The sequence below is a fragment of the Corvus brachyrhynchos genome, unplaced genomic scaffold (genome assembly GCF_000691975.1).
Source record: "Corvus brachyrhynchos isolate BGI_N302 unplaced genomic scaffold, ASM69197v1 scaffold191, whole genome shotgun sequence".
Taxonomy (NCBI): Eukaryota; Metazoa; Chordata; class Aves; order Passeriformes; family Corvidae; genus Corvus; species Corvus brachyrhynchos.
Genome location: NW_008236487.1, coordinates 1,398,415 through 1,415,013, shown reverse-complemented (window position 1 = coordinate 1,415,013; position 16,599 = coordinate 1,398,415). Strand labels below are relative to the sequence as shown.

The following is a 16,599-nucleotide window of genomic DNA, read 5'->3' as shown; positions in this document are numbered from 1 at the left end:
ATTCCTGCACCATCACTGAAGCTGGGTCTGCTCACTCTGCATGGGCCCTGGACTAAAGGTGGGTGGCAGAGGAAGAACAGCACGAGCCTGATTTATTATTTCGTACAAAGGGAATGGCACTACAGTGAGTGAGATTAAGAGAATGCTCAGCATAAACAATCTGAGGAGGAATGCAGAACGCGTGGATGATCATCCCAAAATGGAGACTCTGCCTGAGCCATTTTAGGTGCTTTTAGATTTCAAAATAGACCAGGAGTGTTAAATTCGAAATCTGAATTTTTCGGAGAGGATTGTAGGAACCGAGCTTCTGTGAGTGAGGGATGCCCCAGTAAAATCTGAGAAAGGGAAAACTCAGGGCCTTATTCAAAGCTGAATTTTAAAGATTTCTATATTTTTCTGTTCCTTACTTTTGCCCTGAATTTCAATAGCAAATGCCTTTCTGAAAAATCAAAGGAAGATGAGGATAGATGAATGTAAAATAAACAGGGAAGTCTTACTTGTTTGTGAAAAGAACACAGATAGCCGAAGGCAGAATCTGCACCTAAATTATTGGGACCGCTAAGTTTTAATTAATACTGTCACAGGATCCATGCTCAAGCAAAGCAAAAGCTATTGGAGGGTTTGAGGACTGTGACCTCTATCCAACCACACATTCGCTCAGCAACAAAGACAGCAAATGCAGCTCTGCATAATGAAGCATCTCAATATCAATATGATGCACTGTCATACCATCCTGCAAAAAAGCAAAAGCCAATCAATTCACAGTGAGTATTAACAGAACTGATTTGGAAAGCTCACAGGAAATGCTTTGGGACAGATCCTCTATCACCAAGCTGCTCTTCTACTCAGAACAGGATTTAGACAAGGAAAGCACCAGCAGGCCAGAACTGCCCTGGCCAGCATCCATCCAGCCAGCCAGGGGTCTGAGCTGCAGCAAGCAGAGGGGAAGGAAGTGATTGTGGCATGGTGTCTGTCACACTGTGTGAGAGCCCTTACAAATCACAGCTAACAGGGTCAAGTTAGAGCAGCCAGAGAGCTGCTGTGCTCTCTACCAAGACTGCCAGCGAGAGTCAGGGACGTGGAGAGTACCACAGCATCATCCAGCTCAGGAGATGGAGGCAGGAAGCAGTGGGGGAGAGAGGAAGCCTACAGGGACACACACAGAGGACACTGGAGTTCCCTACTCACCTGAGCACCTGGGCAGAGCTCTGTGGGCAGGATCCAGCAGCAGCAGAAGGGAGGGGACTCGGCATACAGTTCACAGAGCAGTTGCTTTTTCAACTCTTGGTCTGACTAAATCAACCTGAACTGCTTTTGGTGTCTCACATTATCTGCCATCAGCCTGTTCTCCTTTTGCCTTTTCCTGAGCTGCCCCAGGCATCTCTGGAGAAGGAGGAGGAGGAGAACTGCCCCAAGAAAGATGCAGGTGATGCTTTTTCCCTTTGACTTCCAAAGCCTGGGAAGTTGGGTGCAGAACAGAGAGCAACCGGACTGTGATCTTCTCCTGCTGTAACACAGCTCATCTAGGAAGGGACGGAAGCTGCACAGATCACACACAGGTTACAGGACGCAGAAGGGGATGGTCACGGGAATCAGTGCTTCCTACTGTCTTTCCATAAAGAGTGAAGTTGACCTGAATGTTTCACATCAGCTCCAGTTCAGTAAACCTACTTTTCATTCGCAATCCATTCAAAACATTCCCTTCAAATATCACCAGCAAATGTCCAGAGCGCTGGTCCAGAAGGCACTTTCCAGACAGATCTCACTGTGCTCTTCTTAACACCATCAGATCCCAACACAGCCAGTTACTGGCACCAGACTGAGCAGGAAGTCTGTTGCTGCAGCTAATCCCAGTCAACAGCTTTTTTAAGAGTAGGAGAAAATTTCCAGGGAAGGTCAACATGCAAAGTCACGTGGAATTGCAGACCAGAAGCTGTCCACCCAAATAAAACTGGTGAGCAAATTCAACAACTATTTTCAGGCTACCTAGAAACTAGGTTTGAATTCATGTGAGATTTGATTTGCATGGCCTAGATGATCTGCTGGCAGTCTAAGAGGTTCTGAGAACCCAACACTGAAAAAATTAATCATCTGTTTTCTTTGAGGATTTCTTTAGGATTTACCATAGGGAGCTAACTTTACTTGCCGGAACAAGCCTTTAAAATCAAAGCATTTCAGAAACTGAAGAAATGTCCAGATTTATTTTTGGAGGAGAACCAAGGGACAGAACGTAAAATCAGGAACGCAGAGTAAAAACAGAAATAGAGGAATAAGTGGCCTTTTTCTGTTCTGAGCGTTTCTTAGGCTCCTAAGTCCTCTGCTAGCCATCCTGCAGCTCTGTGTCAAGGCCAGTTCTCACAGACTGCCCACCTCTGGAGGCAGGAATGAGCAGCTGATGTATCCTGTGCACAGAAGCCTGGCAGCACCGAGAAGGGGAGAGCATTGAGTTCACACAGTTAGACTTCATGAGGAGGCAAGACCATCTCCAGCTCTACCTGAGTGTGAGGGCTGAGTCTCCCCAGCAGCTCTCATGTGAATGATGTTAAGAATGTGGCCTAAGTGACATATTTGAAAGAGGAGCATGGAGTGACTCTCTGAAGGCGCAGGTTGAAAACAGGGTTTAGCTTCATTGTTCTTGGTAAGCACATTTGATTTCTAAGCCCTGATATTCAAACATGGAGCGCTGCAGGAGGGAATAAAACCTCTTAAAATCAACTTATTTTGGTGAGAGAGATTAATAATCTTTCGAGCCAGGAAGATGTAGAACTATACTTGAAAAAGGAACTTGGGATTTGGGATTTCTCACAATCACAGGTGATGGAAAAGGTTGTGTTGATTTCTGCATCCTTAGTTTCAGATGTTGTTCTTGGTATTTTTAGAGTATTTGGCAGTAAATCCTCCTTTTCATTTTATCCTTGGCCTCATTTTTCCGTATGTTAGAGCTTTTTTACCTTTAACTAACCTGAAAGAGATCTTAGGATTCTTCCTTTTCCTTTTAAACATTTCGTCCAATCTTTATAGATCAAATCCTGCTCTCACTGAAAATATGGAATAAATCTCAGTAACTTCAGTAGGATTAGTCACAGATCCCATGAACTAAACTTCAGAGGTCTGAAGAAACTGCTGACAGGCCCTTATTGGAAATATAAAAAAAGAAATGCACAAGACAGATGAGCTAGTAAATCACTGTTAAATCACTGTTAAATCGCTGTTAAATTCCCTGAATGGCAGAGAATCTTCTGATTCAGCCATACTGTGGTCGCTGTTTCAGTCGGTAGCACCTCGAGCTGTACGAGGTGGGAATAGGTCATTTCCAAATGGAGACTATCCAAAGGCAAAAAATAACATTCTGCAAGGGTTGTTAGTGAATTAGTTCTGGAATCCTGCTACTTTTGAAGCATTCTGTGGTTGTAGGTAGGGACCACTCCTCAGAGGAGGAAGCAGGAGGGAGCTTTGAATCAGATCTCCGTCTCTCCCAAGAGGCCCCACATATCCACAGAGTGCATCATCAGCCTTGTGCCCCAGCTAAATTTCCACCTAGGGAGTTACTTCCTAACTATCTGATATGCCCAGAAATGTCTCCTCTAAAATCCTGCTCTAACTGTGCATGCTTTAACACAATTGCTCTTTTTCACTATGGAGGGATCTTCCCATGGGTTTGTTTGTTTGCCAAGCAGAAACCCCCAACTTCTACGGTTCAGATAAGAACTTCATCAGGTGAGATGTGAATGTATGCCTGTCATGCTGCCTTGCCTTGGATTACACAGGCCTGGGAACTGGAGTGAAGGAAGGGGGTGAGGGGTGGGGGTGGCAGAGGAGAAAATAATCTTTGGATATATTTTGACTTGAGTGAAAAGGATTTAATGATGTTTTGGGGCCTCCCCACTGCATCTTGCTCCATATTACACACCAGCCTGGGATGATGAGCCTGTGCAGTCCTGTGATTACAGAACTTGGCAACCGCTTGCCTGGGGCACCGATGAGGAGCAGAAATGTGGAAAGGGTGGGGAAAGAAGAAAGTGCTTTGTAAATTTCCCAGCTGCTGTATCAGATTGGCAGGCAAACCACCTGGAAAGGTTGTGGCAGAGCCATCGGCATGAATACAAAACAGAATGTTTGATTTAATAGAAGAGAAGAAAAAAAAAAACAACCCAAACTAAACCCCAACCAGAAAAGAAGTTATGCATCTGTATTGTTCTACCCACTAAACTACATTAACACAAATTCCAAAGGTGCACTCCAGGCCTTTGCTGGCATCAAGACCTTTTTTATTCATTAGTCTTCTAAATGCAGCCAAAGAACTTTGGAACTAAAGAATACGTTGTTGCTTCTGTGATTCCTTGACTTTTTTTTCCCAGCTCCATAAAGCTTGTTAGGTGATCACTACATGCAAACAATACTCAAAAACTTTGATGAGAATGGAAGGTGTCAATTTGCAGAAAAAAATTATCCTATACACCAAAATTATGTTCCTTATCTAGCAAAATGAAAAACCAAGAGGCTGGAAACACCCTGTTTCCTTTGACAGACAATATTCAGGTTTTACTGTTGGGAGGAGATGAGAAACAAGCACAACCCATACATCAAAATCCTGCTATGACTGCAAGCCCATATGTTAAACCCAAAGTTGTTTTTTCATGGGGGGGGGGGGGGAAGAAGGAGTAGGAAGATCAAAACAAAAACACCATCTCAAACCTACTCTAACCTACATATTCACACACTTTCTCACAGAGATGCTCTTGTTCCCATCTACCCCAGCAAGCCTCCATCTACCCACCTAAATACTACGCTCATCAGTGCTGCTGGCACATAGGCAGCAGCACTCACATATAGTCACTTTCTCACCCGCATACACGTCAGTAGTCCATGGGCTCTCAGTCTGTCACTGCACCTTAGCCATGACACAATGATGTTACTGATGCCTTTTCCTGGTCTTAAAATCCAGAGTCAAACACGGTTAGAAGGGAAAAAGGGATTTTACCTTGGTATTTATTATAAGGATCCTTAGGTGCACATGGCCAGGTGGAATGCACCTCAATGCACACCACAATGCCCACCCCAAAAGATCTGGTACAGCATTATAGGTGTTACTAATTAGCAGATCTATCAAAGATTCCCCAGTGAGAGGCTCAAGTGAGCCCCTCTCCCCAAGGAACCTTCCCCTGGATGGTTCTGTCTTAGTTTACAGAATGTATTCTGGAGAGGACCTTGGGGTCTAGGGCACACTAACCTCTACCTACAACGCTTCTAAAATGTTCAGTCTCTCAGCTTGACAGACAAGTCCAAGAATGTAGGCAAAAAGCACTGAGAATACAGGAGTTATAAAAAGGTATATCAGGGGTATAAAAGAAAAGGCAAAAAATCATCACGGCATCATTACAACAGCCAGAAGTCAGAGAAATGTTTATTCAGTCTCCCAGGAACAAAGTCTAGCAAACTGGCTGCAGATATTTAGTGCTGGGGGCCCATGCAGCACTCAGAAGGTACCACATCATCTGTGTTCGTCCTGTGTGACAGAGCAAGGATAATGACAGCACCCACAGCCTTCCTCTCCTGCAGTAATATCCAGCTTTTCTGGCTGTCAGTGAGGACTGAGCCAGGGCAAAACACACACGTAGAGGAGACACAAGGCACAGAGTTCCCCTAATCAAGATAAGTTTTACACATATCATGAAAAGTTTCCATCAGACCCAGCCTTGCTTCAACCAACATAGTGAGAGCAGCACTGACAAGGCTCTTCAAAAATGCAAAAATAGGTCAAGCTAAAAATGCCCCCAGCTCTGAACTTCATAGCAGTCAGTGAGAGTCTGGCTGAAGTGAGTTTGGCCTTTGAACTGCAGAGAAAATGTGCATTGCATTAATCAAAAGCCACCTTTTTTTTTCTTTTTTATTTACTAGTGGGAGACTTATAAGCAAAAGGACACCAATAGAGAAAAATACTGCACTGAGAAAATACTATGCTTAGGAGAACAAACAAGCATTACTGTAGTTGGTATTATGCCTTCTTTGTAGACTATAGATCAAGCAGAGCAAAGAGTTATCATCCTGAGGTATTTGTGTTTCATGTAATAATGCCTTAATGATTCAATTAGCATTGATTCTTTAGCTGCAACAATATTTTCTGACTGATCTAGTAATTTAGCTCTCACTGTTGATTGATACAATTCCTATGAGTAATAAAGCAGTTTGAAAGAAATTTATTTAATAATTCACAGAAGATATTTAAAGAAGATTTTTATTGCTTCTGCCACTAGTAATCCCTAAGATTTCAGAAAGTGAGTTATTTCTTTTAACAGTCTGGCATTTTTAATAGCGAGTCTTTCTATTAAGAAGTCTTTTTTCCCACCTGACATGGCTGGGATAGCTATTTAAGAATATTTACTAGCCTTTAAGTGGGGAAGATTAAGACAAGGATGGGTGATCTGAAGACGAATGTACATTGTATGTCATGTGCACAGATCACTTAGAAACAACACGGGCGACTTGTACAAAGACAATACAGAAAATCTGGGCTTGAAACCCAGCCAGAAATCCCACTAGCTATAAGCAAATAATATCAAGTGTCACTGGATATTAGAGCAGACCTCCACAGAGACAGTTAAATGGTTACTGAAGACTGTCAGAGATACTCAAGCTGTATGACAAGGCAATTTCTTGTTGCATGAAAATGCTAGTAAATAGATGAATTATAACATCCTCCTAAATGTTTTGGGGAAAAACATCTGTTTAAGAACTTCTGCAGCAGAGGCTTAACCAGTAACAGCTTCATGGTCTTTTTGATGCCTGCTGCAGTAGCAAAAAAAATAAGTACAAGGAAAATTTCATTAGCCTTTCAAAATAGCATCCTCCCTGTGATTTCTGCTTGTCCATGCTCTACAGTGCCTCATAAATCTCCACGCTGATAAGTAGATCCTGTCCAAATGAAATGCTCTTTTAATGTGTTTGTATGTGTCTCTTTGTGCATGTATTTATATACACTTCTTATTTCATGATGGCTCCCTAGGCAAAATCCCTCATTCTGCTCAATTAATTGGCTAGTGTTTCCTGGGGAAAGCAGTTCTGGAACACACGGATTTTTCCTTCAGTCATATTGTTTGACATTCATTTTTAACTCAGTGGGGGTTCAATCTGACTGAAAAGACAATGTGAGGAAAAAAACTCCAACCATTTCGCAAACACAAAAAAATAAATCAGAGAAGCCCACACGAAGTTTCGGGGAGGATTAATCCTCACTGGGACATATCAACTTTCCTGTTAATTTGAGTCTTTCAAGGAGGATAAATAGCTCTGGGTTTAAAACATAGACCAGGGAGACTAAAGACATCAGTTCTCTTCCTCGCTCTGACTGAACTCACTACACGACCTTGAAGATAAAAGGTTGTAGTTTGAAGCTGCACTCGAGTTACCTGCATATGCCATATCAGCCTTTTGCAAATATATTGGTTCAACAGGTGTGTGCTTTGCTAGGAGATAGTGCTTTCACAATTTGGGGATGGAATTCAGAGCCTAATCTTCCTAAACTTTAGCATCCTATCTTGCTCCTGCATAAAACAGCGATAATGACCCTTTCCTAGTTGTACTTCACGGGCGTCTTGCGAGGCTCCATTCATTCATGCAATATTCATAAAGCTTTCTGAGATCCCTAATAAAAGATTATACAGAGCTACAAATTATTGTTTAATGGTGGACAACCGAAACACGGCATGTGGAATGCAAATGAGAGGGAGATGTGGTGGCTTTGCTCTGGCAGACTGAGGTTGGCTCCTTGCACTGAGTGTCAGCCAGCCTGCAAACGTGAATGCAACAAAGCTGTGCCTAACCCCCATGCTACAAAAAGCCTGCTATCACAAGGGTCTCCAGAGCAGCAGAGGTTCTTTCAAACCAGATTGTACAAATGGCAATTTGTACAAAAAGGAAAACAAAACTGGATATCCACTGCGGGTCTGTTTGTCGCTCTCATCCTGTCAGCCAAGGAACTCATGCATGCAGTTATGTTCCCCCTTCTTTACTTTTAATTGGTATTAGTAATACATCTAGGTCATTTAATAAAAACCATTTCTAGGGCAGGCGAACAGGAGGTGACACAGGGAACTGGCTGGTGCATAGTTGCTTTCATGCTGTTTTAGAATTAATGTAAAGTGCAGGATACAAAAACCATTTAATCTTGTCTACTCTTTCCTCAACTTGTTTCTCTCCCTGCTACACAAACCATTATTTAGCAACAGACAGCCTTCTATTCAGTCTTGCTCTGTTTGGTACAATGTTCTCTGAGTTTGGGATGCCCCCATTTTCCTGTCCTTCCCAGCTACAGCTACCAGCACTCACCCATCACAAATACACAAAGGATTGAAAGTACTGGAGGATGTGCTCACAGGCTCACTGTCAGCTCCCTCAGACTTGCTGAAGAGCAGGTCAAACTGCCTGCCCTATCCCCTCCTCTCCCCCCATGCTTACTAAGGTAGAAAAACCCACAACCCCACAAGAGAAGCACTTTTACAGCTGCAGTGGTAATACGCACTTCAGTGCATCAAACACACCATGTAGGCGTGACATGGGTGAGGCAGATCCTCCTTCAGCCCTCAGTGCTGAAATATCCCTGGAGAAAACAGGGCTAGCAGAGCCATTATCTCAGACATCAACAGGACCTTGACTGTTTAAGAGACCACAGATTAAATGTTTATAGATCCAAAGCCCTTCCAACACAAAAAAATGTTCCTTCTGCTTTAGAACTGAGGCATGGGATGCTCACTTCCAGGGAAGGGAGAAAAGCTGAACGTTCACTACCTTCCATTCAGGATGACCAACTCATGTTTTAATGCTCAACTCAGTTTAAAAGAAGTAAAACCCCTTCAATACCATTATTTTTACTCACAAGGTCTCATCTAATATTCTCTTATGAAAAAGTATGACCATAAGAAATGTACAGAGCACTGTAAAGAAAAATTTAAATATGAAACTGAATATGAGGTTTGCAAAAGTCTGCTTCCAGAGCATTGTCTACTGGTGGAACTATAATACTGAACTGTGTCAGTGCTTGCTCTCTTCAAAAGTAAGCTCAGTGTCACACTAGGTTTCTTTATTTTGCTTCTTGGGTTAATACCATGCTATCAAACCTCTGATAAGAATTTCAAGAAGGTTTCCTATCATGTAATCTAGTTAAATCCTCTAAGAAAGAGAAAAGATACATAAAGTAAGTTTTTGCAATATATATTATTTAGAGATAATGAACATTATATATGAACAGGAGAACACATTTTCCTCCCAAGAACTGTGACTATGAATCTCAAAATATACAATATCACAGAAAGGTAATTTTTTTTGATTTGCTGTAAAGTCGTCAGGTATCATCTGTAATTTATTAGCTTGCTCATAAACTCATCCACCTCCAAAGCCATATATTTCCAGATAGGCAGCAGAATCCTGGTGAACACTAAAATATTCAGAACACCTTGTAATGCTGTGAACTCCTCACTTTTTGGATTTCACCTCAATGCCTGAAGTGGCCAACCTAAAAACAGAGACTAGACAAGAATAAGGGAATAAGGGTAGGTATTTATTTGAAGGGCCTTCAAAGGTACACCCTGGGCAGGCCAAAGGCTACACCCAAGATAGACCCTGAGTCACGGGTTCTTCACACTTTTATAAGTTTGGTCCATTTGCGTATCAGGGTTAATTCTCCAATTAAAGCTTCAGTTAATGATGTAACTACCCCAAGTTTGCCCCTCCTCTTAGTTTACACATTTTGGGCCTAGGACAATCTGGGTGTCCTTGGAGAGCAAGCTTGGAGAGGTTTGTTATATCTAACCAGCATGAGAGAGCAGCAGCTGACAGGCTGCACGAAACTTCAGAGTTACACACCAGGCAGTACCAGATTTGAGAAACATAAAAGTTAAAACCTAAGGCATCAACCCATGATCTGTAGTGTTACTCAACAAGGGCTGTACCCCAAAGGAAGTGGCCAGCTTGGTGGCCAGCAGAAGGAAAGGGAGAAGCAGGAAGAATGTGCTGAGAAGTGAAATGTCAGAGGGAGAATTAGTAGGAAGGATATCCTCAAGCTAAAATCATTTTAGTAAAAGCTGAGGCAATTATAGCAGAGAGAAATATTTTCTCACCAGACTTTTACTTTCACTCAGCAATGTTATAACCCTAAGACTGCTTGACCTCATTTTGGAGTGCCTCCCTTGCTGCACTGTGTGTATTATTAGCAAGCAAACCCTCTGGACAATGACTGACTGCTCCTGTACGTATAGAATGTCGAGGACATTTTGTATACCAACAATTTATAAACATTAAATTCCTATTAGTGAGAAATTAATCACAAGTGTGGAAGCTTTAAAATAGCTGGACCTCCTCCAGGATGAAAACCAGCAGCAAACGTAAATTATTTTTATATGTCACTGGAAAGACACTTTTTCCTAGATTTGTAAGTTCTTACACTTGACCTAGAACTTCTATGTCAAGGACCATCTTTCAACATGTTATTTTCTGAAGATTTGCTTGAGTTTAAAAGGATGAACTAAATTAACACAATGCAATCATATAAAATACATATTCATTTGACTCATTCATTGTATCTCCTCCTTAGCTGGCAGCTCCATCACTCCTGTAGTGTGTCTTGCCTGCAAATTAAAAATTACCTTCTTGATAGTGGTGATTGTTTTTAGCAGTTTAGTATTGGTGATTTATGGCTGTGGGATACGGACAATATATAGATATATAGACTCTGTGATATACAGAAAATATCAAGAGCAATATCTAACAGATCCTGTACTGCTTCTATATAAACATTCCTCCCTTCCACAGTTTCAGTGGGTTTTCAGATTCAAAGGATCAAATTTGAGCACCATTCCCTTCTCTGGGATGATTTTCTAAAACTGGTTAGTGCCTTTAAGGTTCAAAAAGATAAATTACCACTGTCTATGCACTCACTAGGTGCAAGTCAGCAGAAAGCCCCATGCCCTACCAGACAACCAAGGACAGGGAGTTGAATATAAAAGTGCAATGTTTGAATAGGGGGGAAAAGAAAAGATTAAAAGTTCCTTCATTAAATAGGAGAAATATTGTTGTATTTATATTAAATATAAACACATTGAAAGTGAAATAAATTTCACAATGAAGTGTATTGAGAACCTGACAGTTCTTTTGAAAAGAGCCATTACTGCATCCTTTCCATCTCCTTGAGTACAAAGTCACATTTTTCCCTATTGTACATTTATTAACATTTTGTCCAGTCTATATTTAAATGTGTCAACAATAGGGTTCCCACCATTTCTCTGTTCCACAACCTATTCTCCTCAGATCTAAAACTAGCCTGTTACAATTTCCTGTCATTATCTCTGTTTAACCCTCTAGATGCATCCTAAAAAAGGTTCTCTTCAGTATTAGATTTACACCATTCTACCACGTCCCCACTTTCTCTCTACTATTGGGCAAACAAGCTATCGCAGGTGGCAAAACTCCTGTCAGCACATCGAGTTCAAGGCTGTAAAACGCTTGCTATTACAACATATTTTTCCACTGCTTATTACTGACATGTTAGAAATCTTGCTAGAAATTTTTCATCCTGCCTCAAGCTGAGTTTGGGAGGATTTTTTTTTGAAATTATTTCAGTCAAAATGATTGTGCTATTAGCCAACAGGAAAATATTCTTTCCTCTATGTCCTGTCTGAGAACTCCAGTGACATTTCCTTTAAGCAGGCCTAGCATGGCAGATTAAGAACAGAAACCTGAAATGTGAATAATCTTCTCTCCTGTTCCTTTTTTCTTTTTTTGGTTGTACACACTTAATTCGAGCAAAACCTCTTTTTAATCTCTCAAGACAAACTCAATAGGAAAAACTGTATTTCACAGACAGCCACCTATTGCTTTCATTAGCACTGTGATTGCCCTTGTGAGCTCCCATTTTCTGGAGCATTCGCTGGCAGCCTGTCCTGCAGAGCACTGATTATCCTCAGCTTCTGCTGAAATCAGTGGAAGCTGAGCACGCTACCCACGGCACAGGAGGCCCTCAGCCACTGACAGGAGCAGGTACTTAAGATTAGCAACATATCAAAAACAACGCAGGAGCAGCCACTTGCTAATATTAAAACTGCTCTTTCAACCAAAAAACAAAAAACCAAGATCCAAAAGGGAGTCTTATTCCTGATGCAAGCAGGGCCTGCTGCATTTAAAAAGCGTTATTAACTGTAGTGAAATGTGGTCAAACTCTCAGAGCAGATGGAACTTGAGGGGGAAATGGAAGAGAATGGTGATCTATAGCTTGTGCTTTGCACACTGTACAGACCCATCCATCATGGGACACAAAGTCTGCCCTGTTCATGCCCTGGTAACTACTGTGGAAATCAGGGGTGGAAGAGGAGCAGGACACAAGGGGAAGTTTGACAAAAGCACATGTTTCAGCATATGTTATAAAGCAACAGCAACAATCTCAAGTACCTTGGGACAAAGATCTGCCTCTATGGCCCATCAAGTCCAATTTAAGGCTTATTTGAGCTAATTTGTTCCTTCCTACAGCTGAGTACGTCCTTCAGAGCCAAGTGGTATCATGTGGCTGTCCAAATATTATCTGATCATTTACTTGAGTAACTTTTCTACAGCTCCAAAGCTCAGATGGTTTATTCACTGGAACAGACTGGATGGACTGACTAGTCCCTCAAAATGAGCAGAGATGAATACTGCAAATATAAGACTTGTAGCCAAGCCTTCCCCTTGATAGTTCATATGAGGAATGCACCTGAGGTTGGATACAAAGTGGTGACACCCACAAACTGCACAATGAGTATCAGATAGAAATGAGAGCCACTGTCATTCCAAATGAAATACTCAAGGCAAAACGCTCTGTTTGCCAAATGTCACGTGAATTCAAATGGACCAAACAATACCAAACCTGCATTTCAATAAAAAATACCTTGGGATAGTTCTGCTTTTACATGGTTTTGCTCTGGGGGCTAAAATAGATGTTCCCCCACTCACAGAACTTTCTGGTCGGTAATGTTTTGCAAAGTATAGCAGTGTGAACTTGCTAGTGGATTTTTTGGGGGGAAGCCAAAAAGACAAAAACCAGGAAAAATAGGGTTTTTGATGTCTCCAGATGCTACAGAACAGTAACTATTCTACATTAAAAACTGGGGTATCCCGTTGGAGTGTCTCAATATTCTATAGGTTGCTTAAAAATTCTGGGGACCACATAATTTGCAAGTGTTAGACACTGTTAGATTTTTTAATACTTTACATTTAAGAAATTACGCAGAACTGAATGAGGAACAGAAATTACAAAAGTAAAATTCAATGCACAAAAGAAAAATAGGAAACACTGCTGCAGCAGCCCAATACTCATATATTTACAGTATAACATGCATTAAAAAAGAGCCCTTATAATTGTTTACACTCCCAATACCTAATTATGGAAGACAATTAAGAATTCTCAAAAGACAGAATGGAAAATTGGATATTAGTCTTATAAGTGAAATGGAGATGCCCTTTAATGCATTCCCATTTCATAGGTACAATAAAAGTCAATTAGATGTAAAAGGTCTATCAAAAAGTGAATGTTCTGGATTCACACCATCTATGAGCAAAAATGCTGTTCATTACCAAGTATTGCCTATATGATGCCAGGAGTACCAACACATTCATTTAGAAGAACTTTGAATTCTACAACTCAAATACTACGACTGAGCTCACAGTAACTGCAAAATGTTCCAACTTATGTGTCACGGGAGGAGAAACGAACAACTCAAAATCCTTTGGATTTGCTGTAGGGGACGGTTGCATATGTGGAGATCCCACTCACAAGTGGTGCAAAATCTATGAACAGCCACATTCCCACAGTTATGCCTGAACACAGCTTCCAGATGTTCTGCCACCAGCACAGCTGGGAATCCCAGGGTGCCAAACAAAGTGCAAAGCTTCCATGAGACGCTCCGAAAACAGGGTGGCAGTTAGCTTGCTGTGGTTAAAGAGCTTCTGCTAGCCAAGATACTCAGTTTTAAAGCTAGTGCTGCTACTTTTGCACAAGCTGCTGTTATATATGCCATTGTTCAGATCGATCTGTCATCTATTTCGATTGAATAAGAAGCTACTTCTGAGTCTTATAATTCCCAAAAGATTTCATGTTGTGTGTATTTGGAAAAGACTTCCCACTCTACAACCTTCAGTAGGTGTAAAAAGAGGTATTATTTTCTTTAAAAAGAGGTATTATTTTCTTTAAAGCTTCTGATGATTTGAGCATACCAGGCCAACACATCAGTTTGGAACTAGACAATTTACCACTTCTCTTCCTGGCTCCCTCTTTTGTGGCCCAACATTTCACAGAAGCTGAAAACAAGCGAGCTGAATCCTGCCACCAATTTCGCCTCCCCCTGGAAAGAGATGTAAATACATGACTGACCATGTTTTTCCCATTGCATAGCTTGCATTTGGGGTGGCCCTTACTTACTGCAATCTCCCAGCAGCAACACGTGCCCTGGTCACCACGTGGCCAGAGGGGTTGTGATTCTGCAGCTCCCAGGCTCGCAGCTTGTTCAGGAAGGATTAGCCCATCTGCTCCTCTGTTCCCCAAAGCGCTGTCAGATTTAGTCTGCCCTGAGTGCTTTCCAGGGGCTGCTCAGACTGGTATTTTGACTGGAAGGTGATCTCACTAAGGTTTAAAACCTCCATTGGAAAGACCCTTTATAGCACAGAGACCACGGTACTGACCTGGCACCACCCTTGTTCCAGGGATTCTGCTGCTGCCTGTTGAAATATTGGGTCTTTGTACTTCGTCGTGGCTGATTTCCTGATGGTGGAATTCACTGCTCTACAGTACCCATTTCATCTTACATTCCTAGCCATTTTTTATTAAACAAAACCTTCAGCATTTTTTAAATATCAAGGGGATTTTAAAAATGATATTTATTTAATGATTACTTCTGGCCTTATGTTTATTAATGCAGTGTCTTTCCCAGTCTCCCTTCTGAGCCTGTAGATGTGTAAGAGAGAGAAGGAGAGTAGGATGCTGCCTTTGTTTTTAATCTGTTTGCATTTTAAAACTACGTTATTTATTTAGAGTTACTGAATTTTAATGTTCAAATGAGTGATTCCTTGTTTAAACAAACAGAATAAAACAAGAAACGAGGAGTGCTTTATACATAAGAGCACTGTTCTAATTCTGCTGCCATCAGAATGATTGTCTAGGCAGGACAGGGCTGCTGTTCTTAGGTGTTACCATAGAGAAATAACCACAGCTAACATCGGTAGTGGACCGAGATTCTGAGGCAAAGGTGACTTTTTCCCACCAAGTGCTAAATAGCACCTGCACAGAGTGGCTCATTTCAGAGTTACAAGGTGGGCCCTGAAAAAGACGTGTAGCTGTTACCTGATCCAGAGACTCTAAAGGCTGTTCTCTTCAAGGAATGGAACAATAAGCAAATCTCCTGGGAAGCCTAAGGTAACAGGAGGTAGATAAATCTAAAAAATTCAGGGACTTAAGGGGAGGGCATAGAGAAAAATATGACCAATAAGAAACCAGCATCAACAGGATCAAGTGAAAAAGCAACCAGAACTGAAAAAGAGACAATTTTGTCTTCTGATAGACCTCAAATTTTGTATGGGAGCATACAGACCCATACAAATCGCGGGTGGTGCAGCTTCCACCTTGGTGCTGATTTTCAAGTGTTGCAGGGAATCAAGGGGGTTCCAAGGGTCAGATATTTTGCATGAAAACTGTTTTGGGAGAAGGTTTCTTCATCTCCTATCATACAAAAAGCTGGAGCTACAAACATAGAATATTTTTGACCAAAGTCCTCTCAGTCTTACAAATATCTTCTCATTAGAAGAAAATTTACAACATATTGGGATGTTTTTTAAAACTATATTTAAGCTTAAAAGCCCATCAGAACTTCAGTGTAAAGCAAAAATGAAGGCAGATGAATTACTGTACAAGCTAATTCATTTGCACCGATACGATCCATTTGATCTAACCATGATTTACCATGCACTGTCTCACCCATTGCTACCACAGCATTGCTGCGTACCTCCAGCTTCTGTCTGGAGACATCATCACAAATGTTCTGTCACACAGCACAACACACAGCGGAAGAGGGAGCAGCAGAGAGGACAGTCGTCCAAGATGCTGAGTGCTACTGAAATGACTCTGCCACGGCAAAACTGAACGAACCAAACGCGCTGCTGCACCCACGCCTGCCCAGCACCCTGCAGGGTGAGCAGGTGCCCGCGGTGCACAGGCCAGAGCTGCAGACAAGTGCAGCAGCCCCCTGAGCTGTGCCAGGCACCCCAGAAGGGTTAATCCTCGCTGCCAGGGATAGCACACACACATCTGTTTAGCACACACGCACTAATTGCAGCGCTGGCGAGGCTGGAGGCGCGCCGAGCCCGGCGCTCATGCGCGGTCCGCCGGGCGAGGCATCGATCTGCTTCGCTCGTGTGGGCTTTAAATAGCCAGATGAGCCTGCAAAGCGGCAGGAAGATCCCATCCATGCATTTACCCCGCAGCTTCCCGCTCCCCTCCCGTCATTCCGGTCTGTGTCTACCAAAGGTCTGCTGTGGAACAATCTCCTGAGCCCTGTTGCGTTGTAGCTTTCTCTAATGTGAACTGGATTT

The 16,599-nt window shown here is 42.0% G+C and overlaps 1 protein-coding gene across 1 annotated transcript in view; it reads right to left on the bottom strand.

Moving 5' to 3' along the window:
• CACNA1C (calcium voltage-gated channel subunit alpha1 C) overlaps nt 1-16,599 on the bottom strand; it is a 470,627-nt gene that overhangs the window by 325,174 nt on the left and 128,854 nt on the right. The window lies entirely within an intron of this gene.